This window comes from Plecotus auritus, assembly GCF_963455305.1.
Source record: "Plecotus auritus genome assembly, chromosome: 2".
Classification (NCBI taxonomy): domain Eukaryota; kingdom Metazoa; phylum Chordata; class Mammalia; order Chiroptera; family Vespertilionidae; genus Plecotus; species Plecotus auritus.
The window spans coordinates 4,175,187-4,188,089 of record NC_137771.1 but is presented as its reverse complement, the minus strand read 5'-3'; the positions used below and the strand labels follow the sequence as shown (position 1 = coordinate 4,188,089).

General features: G+C 49.8%; 1 long non-coding RNA gene across 2 annotated transcripts; it reads right to left on the bottom strand.

The window, feature by feature from the left end:
- Window positions 1–1,521: 1,521 nt before the first annotated feature.
- On the bottom strand, window positions 1,522–12,835 carry LOC308242146. 2 transcript variants are annotated; one of them, XR_013959927.1, is made up of 6 exons: window positions 11,840–12,835; window positions 11,548–11,651; window positions 8,714–8,835; window positions 5,862–7,624; window positions 2,923–3,325; window positions 1,522–2,333 (listed from the first exon to the last, which is right to left on the bottom strand). It is a non-coding gene; the product is annotated as an uncharacterized lncRNA (long non-coding RNA). The 2 variants fall into 2 exon arrangements; XR_013959928.1 differs by lacking the exons at window positions 1,522–2,333; window positions 2,923–3,325 and having other exon boundaries at window positions 5,469–7,624.
- Window positions 12,836–12,903: the final 68 nt, after the last annotated feature.

Here is a 12,903-nt window from a genome sequence, read left to right as displayed (position 1 = left end):
TCCCGGTGCAGGCGGGGACTGTCGTGTCGAGAGATGGGCACGCACGGGCAGGGCTGAGCCGTGTGAGGAGCCCCCGGAGTCCAGGGAGCGAGCCCGATTCTCAGGGAAGCGTGGGACTCGAACAGAGTCCGGGTCCAAGGTCACCCTCGAGCGCCTGGACACAGAACAGCCGGAGGCCAGAAGGCACACGTGACCTGCTTGGAACGCACTAAAAAGAGACGCTGCACAGCGCAGAAAACAGAAGTTTCCTGGCCGGGACCCTTTCCTGCTGGAATTCCCTCTGTTTTAGGGATAACAGGAATCCAAACATTCAGCCAAAGCCTCACTTTTGTAACAGGCTTGTTTTTTGTAGATGTTTCTGTGGTGGCTGAGTTTGGTCACTAATTTCAATAATAGTGTGTGAATGTACCCAACACAGCGAAGTGTTAAAAGTTAAATAAGTGTGCTCTCTCTCTCTCTCTCTCTCATATATATATGTGTGTGTGTGCGTGTGTGTATATATATGTGTGTGTATATATATGTGTGTGTGTGTGTGTGTGTGTATATATATATATGGGTGTGTATATATATATGTGTGTGTGTGTGTGTGTGTGTGTATATATGTGTGTGTATATATATGTGTGTGTGTGTGTATATATATATATATATATGTGTGTGTGTGTGTATATATATACATATGTGTGTGTGTGTGTGTGTGTGTATGTGTGTATGGGTGTATATATATGTGTGTGTGTGTCTTTTTTAAAAAGCATACTTGTGCCTGGCCAGTGTGACTCAGGGGCTGAGTGTTGACCTATGAACCAGGAGGTCACTGTTCAATTCCTGGTCAGGGCACAAGTCCAGGTTGCAGGCTCCAATCCCCAGCGTGGGGTGTGCAGGGGGCAGCCGATCCCTCATTCTCTCTCATCGTGGATGTTCCTATCTCTTTCTTCCTCTCCCTTCCTCTCTAAAATAAAATTTTTTTAAATGTAGCCAACATGCGCCCATCTGGAGCAGATACAGCTTCGTGCCTTAGATAGAACAAGGAAATGTTACCCGCCTCCCAGGTCTCTGTCCGTGTATCTGTAAGTTGCCAGTTTCTCTGGAAGACATCTGTCTTCCATCTATTTTTGTGAAGTTCTCTCGTAGTTCAAATAAGCAGTATGAGCTTCCTTTTCCCCGTCCATGCCGTCACTAACCAGAAGAGGGGAGGAGACCCAGAAAGTGTAAAACCTGCTGGGTGCCGTGTCCTCGGTGCCCCTGACCCCGCCTCACGGACCCATGAACTGGTCAGCCCTGTTCTCGCCCACCCTCCGGCACACACGGCAGAGCCAGATGGAAACTCCGCTGACTAAATTAAAACACACTAATTGGGCATCGGATTTCTCCCGAAAATGTTCCTTCCCAGCATCACAGATGAGGCATCGTGTGGGTGTCGGATGTACGACTAAGAGGAAATTTGCTCTTTCTGTCCAAACAAATCATTCCGATTCCCTTTACCAAACTCACTCATTGGCTCCTGGAAATGACCAAATGGAGGTTGTGGGGAATGTAACTGCTCAGACATTCAAAGGGTTTATTCAGTGATGGAAACAAGCAGAGTCAAACCGGCCGCTAAGTCATTCCGAGATTAAGTTGGGCTTCCTCGCCAAACCAGCCCCCCAAACCCAGAGGCGCCATGTGGGTCCAGACCAGGGGTGGGCAAACTTTTTGACTCGAGGGCCACCATGGGTTCTTAAACTGGACCAGAGGGCCGGAACAAAAGCATGGATGGAGTGTTTGTGTGAAGTAATATAAATTCAAAGTAAAGGAGCGGAGGGGAGAGCAAGAGAACCCTCCACTCTTTCGGCTCCGCGGGCCGGATAGAACAGCCGAACGGGCCGGATCTGGCCCGCGGGCCGTAGTTTGCCCACGGCTGGTCCAGACGCTCTGCCTTCCAGATACAAGCACTTGGGTCTTCCTTGCCGTTCACACACCAGGTTAATGTTTTGAAGACCCGGTCTTACGGCTTCCTGCTCTAACATGAACTCGTTTGCAGCGTCACCAAAAACTGTATGCATTTAACCGGACGGCTCGGGGACTCCCATCAGCAGGTTATCCAGGTCCATGAACTGCAACGCGAACAGTTTCCTGGCTGTCGTGTGGTTTCTATGACAACCCAGAGGTACCTGGCACCTCCGCGTTCTGTCCGGCAGGGCTGACCTGACCTGCATCCACGGGTGCTGTGCCTGTAGCTGCCAGGGGCTCTGGGCTCCCCAGGGCAAGATCAGCATCCGCAGCGACAGAGCCTGGTCGCCGCGCGTCCCTTGCACGGGATGTGATGGAAACGGCGCCTGAGCTCTATGCTCTTCCTCCTCGGAACCAATAACATCGTAAGGAGAATATTAAATAAATTCCAGGACAGAGCATTCCACAAAACACCTGACCAGCGCTCCTGGTAACTGTCACCAAAAACAAGAACGGTGAGAAACTGGCGCGGCGGCGAGGGGCTAAGGAGAGATGGCAACCCATGCTGAGCGGGGTCCTGGGTGGGCTCCCGGACCAGGCAAAGGGCGTCAGTAAAGAAGGCTGGGTGCTGCCCTTACCGGTTTGGCTCCGTGGATAGAGCGTCGGCCTGCGGACTGAAGGGTCCCGGGTTCGATTCCGGTCAAGGGCATGTACCTTGGTTGCGGGCACATCCCCAGTAGGAGGTGTGCAGGAGGCAGCTGATCGATGTTTCTCTCTCATCGATGTTTCTAGCTCTCTATCCCTCTCCCTTCCTCTCTGTAATAAATAAAATACATTTTTGAAAAAAAGAATGCTGGATGACGATAATAAACAGCTACGTCACTGGTTTATGTATTTACTATACTATACTTTCATTGTCATTTTTTAGTGTATTCTTTCTACTAATTAAAAAAACACTGCTGTAGAACAGTGTGCCCTCGTACAGCTCACGCTTACCATGCCTCGATTGTGTCTTGTCTCTTGTGTTTGATTCCATCCCAGGCGGTTTTATGCAGTGACACGCAGGGCAGGCCTGTGGCCTAAGAGCAACGGTGGCCTCAGCCTGTGGTGGGCGGCACCGTCGGTGTCTGTGCCGGTGTCAGCGCACTCGGATGCTCTCACACGGCGGAATCGCCCAGCGACGCACGTCTCAGAACGCACCCCTGTCTTCAGCGGAACATGCCTGTACTCGCTTGTGTAGACCTTGGCTGTGGTGGGAAGGAAAAACATTTCCCCTGGGAAGTCACAGGTTCATCCTCGGGCAGGTCAGAACCCACAGTATCTGTGCGGTGGCCCCGAAATTCTCAGCCAAAAATTCCGTTTATTCTAGCGATCCTGGCTCACCGTGCGTCTGAAGTATCTGGTATAAACAAACACAGGGTCTGGATTTCCGCAGATGAAGTTCCAACGAATATAAGCTTGGAATCAAAAGCACAGAATGCACGAGGAAACGAGTTGCTAAAAGTAAGACTAAGCAGGAAAAAACCAACAGTGGTAGGCCCAACGAAGACTGCAGATGTTGGAATTATTAGCTACCAAATACAAAACATTGTTTACTAAAAGTAAAGAAGAAAAGGAAATAGGAGAGATGGAAAAAGAGGTTAGCAAAAATGACCAAGGACGTGTGAAATAAAGCCAAATACAGTATCTAAACATCCTATCTAATAAAAGAGTAATATGCAAATTGACCATCACTCCAACACACAAGATGGCCGCCACAAGATGGCCGGCAGGGGAGGGCAGTTGGGAGGGACCAGGCCGGCAGAAGAGGGAAGTTGGGGGCGACCGGGCCTGCAGGGAAGGGCAATTGGGGGGGACCCAGGCCTGCAGGGGAAAGCAATTGGGGGGAACCAGGCCTGCAGGGGAGGGCAGTTAGGGGTGACCAGGCCTGCAGGGGAGAGCAGTTGGGGGGAACCAGGCCTGCAGGGGAGGGCAGTTAGGGGTGACCAGGCCTGCAGGGGAGGGCAGATAGGGGTGACCAGGCCTGCAGGGGAGGGCAGTTAGGGGTGACCAGGCCTGCAGGGGAGGGCAGTTGGGGGGGACCAGGCCTGCAGAGGAGGGCAGTTAGGGGCAAACAGGCTGGCAGCGGAGCAGTTAGGCATCAATCAGGCTGGCAGGGGAGTGGTTAGGGGGAGATCAGGCTGGCAGGCAGAAGCGGTTAGGGGCAATGAGGAAGGCAGGCAGGCGAGCAGTTGGGAGCCAGCAGTCCTGGACTGTGAGAGGGATGTCCGACTGCCCATTTAGGCCCGATCCTACTGGGATCGGACATCCCTCGAGGGGTCCCAGATTGGAGAGGGTGCAGATTGGAGAGGGTGCAGGTTGGGCTGAGGGACACACACCCCCGTGCACGAATTTCGTGCACCAGGCCTCTAGTGACAGATATAATCATCAATATTATAAAGTCCATTAAGGTTAAGTAGCAGATATAGTTAAAGCGAGTAACAACCAATTGGAAGGCAGATTTGAAGAAATCACACATAATCCAGCCCAGAGGCAGAAACAGAAAATACAAAAGAGTTAGACCCAAAGGACAGAGTAAGAAGGTCTTTTACTCATGTGAACAAAGTTATAGAAGGCGGGGGGAAACGATGGATAGGAAGCAATGGAAATAATGCCTAACCATGTTCCGGAACTGATGAAATACAACAGTTCTCAGATACTGAGGAAAGTACTTGCATAGACTGATTGTAAGTAAACGGTCACACACCAACAAACAGAGAGACTTTCAAGACGGGGAGAAAAGACAACACCTCTAAGAATGGGCTGTTAGACTGCAAACTAACTTTTCATTCAGTTACGATAATATGGGAAGACCACGGAATGAAAAAACACTTCCGAAATTCTGAGGCAAAATGTGTCAACTTAAGAGTTATATATGTACGGGAAGTTATCTTTCAGGAAGGAGGGTGAAAAAAAGACATTTTCAAGCAAAAGAGTTTTCAACCAGCAAATCATCCCTACATGAACTTTGGAAAGAAATACACTGTAGAAAGAACACTAACCCTGAAATAATATCTGAGACAGGGGTCCTCAAACTACGGCCCGTGGGCCACAGGCGGCCCGCCGAGGACATGGATCCGGCCCGCCGGGTGCCGCTGCCTGTCCTGCTCAGCAGCCGACTCGTCCCGGGCCCGCAGTGCGCATAGGAATTTGTTCATAGTTTTTTTTTTTTAACTATAGTCCGGCCCTCCAACGGTCTGAGGGACAGTGAACTGGCCCCCTGTTTAAAAAGTTTGAGGACCGCCAAAACCGGTTTGGCTCAGTGGATAGAGCGTCGGCCTGCGGACTGAAAGGTCCCAGGTTCGATTCCGGTCAAGGGCATGTAACTTGGTTGCGGGCACATCCCCAGTAGGAGGTGTGCAGGAGGCAGCTGATCGATGTTTCTCTCTCATCGATGTTTCTGACTATCTATCCCTCTTCCTTCCTCTCTGTAAAAAAATCAATAAAATATATTTAAAAAAAAAAATAATAATAAAGACATATAGTGTTCAAAAAAAAAAAAAAAAAAGTTTGAGGACCCCTAAGACCATGGAATTAAAGGTCCTGATTACATTTTTTCTTCAAATAATGGTGGTGTATGATTGTGGATGTTTTAAAGATGACAGCTTTTGTTCCCACCCCCCCCCCTGTTAAAAAGGCATATTTAACTGTAATTGAGACGGGTGGCCATTCCTGTGCTCCTATTATAAACGTGTGTGAGTATAGCCTTAACCGTAGGGTGCTGTGGTCAATGAAAGCTGTTTAGGAAAAAATGCGACAGAAACATAGTTTTCACTGATGAAGAAACATCATAAAATCCACTCCCTGTTAACGTAACATCTACTCCCTGCCTGCTGCCACGACGCATCAGAGGGCGCCAGGACGTCCATCGGAAACATTACCGTCCGTCCACTCACCACCGTCAGAGTGAAATGCAGAACGTTTCCCACTTAGTGGAGCTTTGCGGTTGCTTCGATGTTAAATTTTCCTGAGCACTTGATAAGCATGAGTGTGGGGTCCTAGCAAAGACAATATTTTGCATCTCCTGTAGCACAGGGTTCACTCCCTTGGTCTTAGGCATAAGCTTAAACTATAGGGAGGAGAATGGGTGAGTGCAAACAGCCCAGTTGGTATAAAAACGCAAGAGTCTTGGGGTCAAGGCAGTAGATTCTGCCTCCTCAACGCTTTACGTGCCTGGGTTCTCGCCGGCGCTCCGGACCCGGGGAACGGTTACCCACAGGGAGAGCTTCATGCCCAGAGGTGTCCAGCGCCGTGTTGGTCACGACAGTGAAAATCAGGCCACGGAAACCGTGGCATCTCTATCCGGCCATGGACACGATGCCGCTGATGATTTCGGGACTTGGAATAAAGACGAAGAGCTAACATTTCTACAGCATTTCCTGAGAGCTGGGCCCTGTTCGAAGGCTCTGGGCGCATTGGTTGATTTCGCCTGCACAACAGCCCGGGAGGTACTGCCCGCCATCCCTGTGCCCAGTCTGTGACCGAGGCGCAGCCCAAAGCTAGACCCTGGGGACTCAAACCGAGGCGGTCAGTTTCGTCTCAACACGTACCAGTTCTCCTATTCCCATGTTGAGTGAAAAAATAGACTATCGGACTGAATATGCAATACCTATCCTCACGTTGTCACTTAGGGTTTTAAAATCTGCTAGTGACAGAAAATGCCGCTCCCATTTGTTAACGTAACAAGGAATTGGTGGTTCAGCGCTGCACCCGTCCAAGGGCGCGGAGCGGGGCGCACTGCCTGGGCAGGTGCCGGGCGATGGCGCCCCATCGGGTTTCTCTCGGTGGCTGCCTCCTCGCCTGCACTGACTTCACCTCGCGATTCTTCTTCGGTGACAGCAAGCCCTGGGGTCATCCAGTCAAAAACAAACAAACAAACGAAACAACAGAAAAACCCGCTTATTTAAAGGTTTGAACGAAAACCTGGGCCGGTTCTCATCAGTTCGGACCCAAGGCCAGGGAACGCGATGCTCCGATCGGCCGCTGAGCTGAGCCCACCCTTGGATCCGTGGGTAGAACCGGCTCCAAACGAAGTGCATCTCCGACAGAGCGTGGGCTCGGGGAGAGAGAGCCGAGTGTTAGGGTGCGTCAGGTGTCCGCGGCCACCACTTCCTTCCCGGGAAGATAAGCATTGAAAACCGTCAGCAAACCTCTGGATGGTTTCTTGTCTGTGACCTCGAAGACACGGCATCGTCACCCCTTGGGTCGCCTCCTCGGTCCGCTTCAGTGCGGGCTCTCCTCTTTCTTGGACGCTCAGCTGTAGGCGTCCTCGGAAGCCCCTTTGTCCGTGGCTGACTCAGCCATCTCTTCCAGCTCCCGCACCTTCCTCATCACCTCTGTGCGAATGGCGCCGGCATCCAATCCCAGCCCTACCTCCTCCCGCCTTCCGCGTTCAGTGTGTTCCCCGGGCCGCCCCTTTGGGTCGTGGTTGCAGAGTGACTCCCTTGGAAAGCAGGCTTCAGGGTGGAGGAAGTGGTCAGCCTGCTCCTGGGGTCCGAGGAAGGGACGTGGAGGACGCAGATTGGGGCAGAAGTTGAGCTGGGACGCAGGCCCAGAGTAGGCCTGGGCCGAGCCCCTCGTTTTCTTTCTTAGTGCTTTTCTAGAGATTGTGAAATCCACACTTGACTTAGCAAAGTCTCAAGTTAGTATCGTTGCCCTCCTGAAAGAGAACAAGGAACGCTTTAAGAACATGTTAACTCACACCATTGCCTCCCAGTTTTCATGTTCTTGTTTAGAATTTTAATCTCTCTTGAGCACCCCTAATTGGACATTATCATTTGTATAGAGAGTCAACATTTATCCAGATTTAACCACCTTTCCTTCTTACCCAGGGGTCCTCAAACTTTTTAAACAGGGGGCCAGTTCACTGTCCCTCAGACCGTGGGAGGGCCGGACTATAGTTTTAAAAAAAAAACTATGAACAAATTCCTATGCGCACTGAAGAGCGTGATGGTGTCTCCCTTGCTCACTGATGCGTACCTAGCAAGGACTGGCACATAGTGGGAGGTCAATAGATATTTATTGACGGATGAATGAATAATTGTATAATGAAAGAAGTTAGAAATACCAAGAAGTGTTGGCATTCGGGCAGTTCCTTTCTGTGCTGTCCAGTCACTGGGTAGATCTCACTGTCTTTGCCTTCCAGAGAAAATGGTAAAGCTATTCCTATTTAAAGGTTTCTGCACAAATTAAACCTTTTTTTTTTCTTCAAGGAACCATGCCTCCTGCGGCTGAGGATGAGTGTGGGCTCACAAGTAAGTGCTCACGGACACGGCGACTTGTGCCCGTCCCTGCAGAGACCCGGCCCGTTCTCCCTGCCTCCAGCCGGCTCTCCGGGGTGGCTGTGCCCCAAGTTTCACTTTGACAGATCCAGTTCTTCGGCTTAAGATTTTATAGCCTCTTAAGTGGAAATACTACAGATAAAGTTAAGACATTTTATCTTTTAAATCATTTATGCTCCTGGAATTTCATGAAACAACCTCCTGGCCCAATTAAGTCACATATACTAATAAGCAATAGAGCATTTTGGAATCTTGCCAGGAAACGTGTTTCAATATCTCTCAAAAGATATATGACAACAACAACAATGAGAATAATAATATTGATGAAAGCGGCTAACCACCATGGAACCCTGATGGGGGCCAGGCCCGGCTCTAAATATGTCACACGCACAATCTCACTATCTGCCCAGCAGCCCTCTGGGGTGGGAGACACGGAGCCCCATCTTACAAGAGGCCAAGTCACTTGCCTGAGTCATACCGTTGATGAGCTGGGATTCACAGCCAAATCCCCCCGATTCCAGAGCTCTTTGTCACAACACCACTTTTCTGTTTTTAACCCTCACCCGAGGATATTTTTTTCCATTGATTTCTAGAAAGAGTGGGAGGGAGGGAGGGAGGAGGGGGAGAGAGAGAGAGAGAAACATCAACTGGTTGCCTCCTGCGCACACCCCTACCAGTGCTAGGAACTGCAACAGAGGTACTTGCCCTTCACAGGAATCGAATCCTAGGGCCGGCGCGCTAACCACTGAGAACCCCGGCCAGGACTACACTGTTTTCCTTCTTCTCTTATCCAGAATGAAAGAAAATATGTTGCCAAGGGACTGATTTATTATTCTAGAGCTGATTTCACAGAAGCAAACATTTCAAAGCTTCCTTTTTTTAATATAACAATTCTATGTTCCACATATGTCGGGTATGCTGAACTATTTGCTTGTCTATATAAACATATCGCATCCGTGTTGGTGGCCATGAAGGAGTGGAATGTATTCCTGAAATCTCTTAAAGCAGTTTCCTTGCGTGTTATTTATTTATTTATTTGGCAAGGGACTAGAGCACACCCTACTGGCCAGCTCATAGGAAATACAGCCTTTACTTGGGAGAAAACATATTGGTAACATTTGAAGATAATATCAGACGAATGTTTAGAAGAAATTTGAAAAAAAAAAAAAACTGTCTTGTAATCACCCACATATTAAATGAGTGCATCTATAGAACACTAAAAAATTCCAGTGCTTCTAAGTTCTAGAAGCGAGACAGAACTAGAAATAGAATAAGCACCAAGAATATCAAATGCCCATTTACAGGGAACGTAAGGTAAATGAAAAGTGGCTCGATTAGAAATAACTGGACAAACAACGTCTCTACAACCCCGACTAAGAAAAAGCAGTTTTAGAAAGCAGTTTTAGGCCAACCCTTAACACAACAGCCTGATGAGTGAGAACCAGCCGGCTCGACCATCCCACCAGCGGAGTGTACGGGGGAGGGGGCAGAGTACCCCCAATGACATACGGGGGGTGGAAATTGTAAAGAAATCTTTCTCTGTGAGACTTGCCAAAGGGCTGCTAAAGCTGACAGCATGCCTTGTGGCCGAATCTCACCTCTTACCAGCATGCACACAGCGTATGGGCTACATGATCTCTATACCCGTGCCCAGACGTTTCCAAAACATACGATAACACACTAAACAAGCCGCCCTATAAGAAATGCAATTCTTCCTCCTCCCATTGTCAGGTTGTTGTTTTTTTTTAACTGCACACTTATTTATAAATCGGTAAAAAATAAAAATAAAAATAAAAAAAGGGCATAGTTACATTTAAACCGTGAATGGACCAAAGTAAAGGCTCTAGGACTAAGAATAATAATGCAAACAGCAGCTCCATTTAAAAGATTCCTTTGTTTAAAAGGAGGAACACAAAAACATTTATTATCAAGAAACAAAAACACTTAAAACTGAGAGAAATGAACACCGACATGTGTCTTCTCCCGGGGATTCAAAGAATATGGAAATGTGCATTGGGAAGGCTGGCAGGCGGGGAGGAGAGGGAGGCCAGCGACTTAGCAAAGCAGCGACCCTGGCTCCGAGGGTTCTGAGCCAGAACCTCCCTTTGTGCTCACTCCAAGGACAGCTTCTTCTTACACTGAAAGAAGGGAAGGGCAAAGTGACAATTTGGGTCAATGTGGTTAAGGCTAAGGTTTTAGATGTTATGTTTAGGGTTTTTTTACATTAAAAAAAACAATCAGCTAATAATATAAATTCCGTGAGAAGTGGCCTCAAAATTAAATGGACTGTGAGAGATGTAAAAGAGACATTGTCTGACTTGAAATGTCCTTCTGACTGCAGACAGTTTAAAACAAGTGAATTTCAGGACAAAGAGAGTGTTTTTCCCTACACCCCTAGACTAGTGTTCTAATCTGTGAAAAGTCAGTGGGAATGATCACTGGGTAGATGCAACATGCAAATATTATTTCAAGTTACTTAGCATTTTCCTTTTAAACTCTTCCCCAAACACTCCATTCTTGGCATGTCAATGGTATAACAAAATAGCCTTAGGAGACTATTGCATCAAAGACCTGTGGAGTCTCCTCATGTAATTCACTCCCAGCTGAGAGAGCCATATTATAAGAATATAATTGCAAGCAAAATTCAGTAAGCTATCAGCTATAACCGGCTCCCCCCTGCCCTCCCCCCCAAAAATAAGTCCGTTTATTTTGCAAGTTTAAAAGATAGCAGAAGGGGGAAGAAATCAGATTCATCACGTATTACTCATGTGATTTTATGGCTTTTGATACTTTACCAAAACATTAGCACATTGTACAGCTCACAACCATATAGTCACTATTATAGTGAGTATCTCGGGGATCTTCTTTCTCTAAAGGGGTGTGTTTGCTGGTTGCTGGGGTGACTATCAGGGTTTTATGAATAGGGGAATGTAAAAGCATGCCAACGAGGCAGCACGAATTACAACTGTATTGAGGCAACTTGGAACAGCGTAGCCAGGGTTCCCTTCGGAGGAAACCGGAGCTCGAGGTCCCCATTCAGCAAATTCTGCCCGGAGCCCTCCACAAAGATGTTCTCTGGTCCTTGCTGTTCGCTGGTAACAGCCTATGGTAAGCTGTAAACACAGATGAAGGCCAAGTGGGGTGGGGGTGGGGCAAAAAAATCTGCATTTTCTGTGAATCAAAAAAAAAAACACCTAATTTGGTAAGAAAACCAGCAATTAGCTGTGACTAATTTCCTCCCTCTTAAACTAATACGGAATGAACGGCAATAAGTAAGACGTGAACACAAAGATGGAATTACCGGCGTTGTTGATAAGTAGCACAGATAGGGAAACCGCCCAAAGCTCCAGAGCTGGCCAGGAGGAGGATGGAGGCCGCTCTGGTAAACATTCGTTTATCTCGCAACTGGAAAAGGGCAAAGAGATACTTCAGATTTTTGTGTGTGCCTGTGTGCGTGTGTGCATGTGTGCGTGTGCACGCGCCTAAAGGCTTGAATTCAAAATTAAGCCTTTGAATTAAATTTTAAAGAATGTAAGTAAATAATAGGGGAGAAAAGGCAAATCCTTTCATGGAGCGCGAAGTTAATCGTTAACCTGATAATGAGGTCGGGATCTCTCATTGCGGACGGTAGGCCATCCCTGTTAGGCCGTTCACCGCACGACCACCAGGCGTTATTGCTGAAACGCAGGCCCGGCTCCGGGAGACCCGCGAGGTCAACGGGAGGTCTCTGGCCTCTGCTCAATGCAGTCCCACTCCAGGGATTTGTTCTGGTTCCAGCTGGAGGGTTTCTGTCTTGTTTGCTTTTTCTCTCACTTTAGTTACTCTTGGTTTGTTATCATTTGTATTATTTATTTTACGGTTAAACTATAAGCCTAGGTTGCATCACCGGCGCCCCGGGAGAGGCTCGCTGGTGCTGCATCCTCGGGCATCCGTGGCTGCCAGCCAGGCCGAGGGAGGGGAGGCCAGCGCGGGTCTGACAAGGAGACTCGGCCTGGGGACCCCAGGGGCCCGTGGGTGGCCCTGGCCGGGTCCACTGCCACCAGTTGACTTTCAAAGCCGTGGTCAGAAGGGAGGTGGCTGGCACTCTCCCATGAGAGGCGTCAGCAGTGCGGCCTCGGCGCCCTTCGCGGTCCCATGCTGTCCCCACGCGGACCCGCGCCGCCCCTCGCTGTCCTGCTCTGCCCCTCGCTCTCCCACTCTGTGGCTCGTTGCCCCAGGTGACCCCGCTGCCCCCAGTGCACTGTCCGTCTACCCCCACCCTTGTCCGTTGCTACCCACACTGGCCCTCCCACGCTGCGGCCCGCGGCACCGTGGCGAGCGTGGTGGCAGCCCGCGGACCGGAGAAAACACGCAAAAACCGTCCCCGCGGCTGTAAAAGACGGGAAGGTCCCCGCGAGGCGCGGCGCCCCCTTGCGGGAGGCAGGGACGGGCTGCCCACGCGCTGCGGGGAAAGCCACAGGCGCCACGCGCTCCCAGCGCCGCCTGGGTCCCCAGGGCGCCCCCTCGCTCCCCCCGGAAGGCCAGGGCGGCGTCCCCGCAGGCCCCGCGACGCGGCGGACCCCACGCGAGCGCCTCCGCCGCCTGGCATCGCCCCTTTAAACGGCTCGCGGCCGGGATTGGCTGCCCTGGGGATGGGGCGGGGCCTTGACGTCACGCT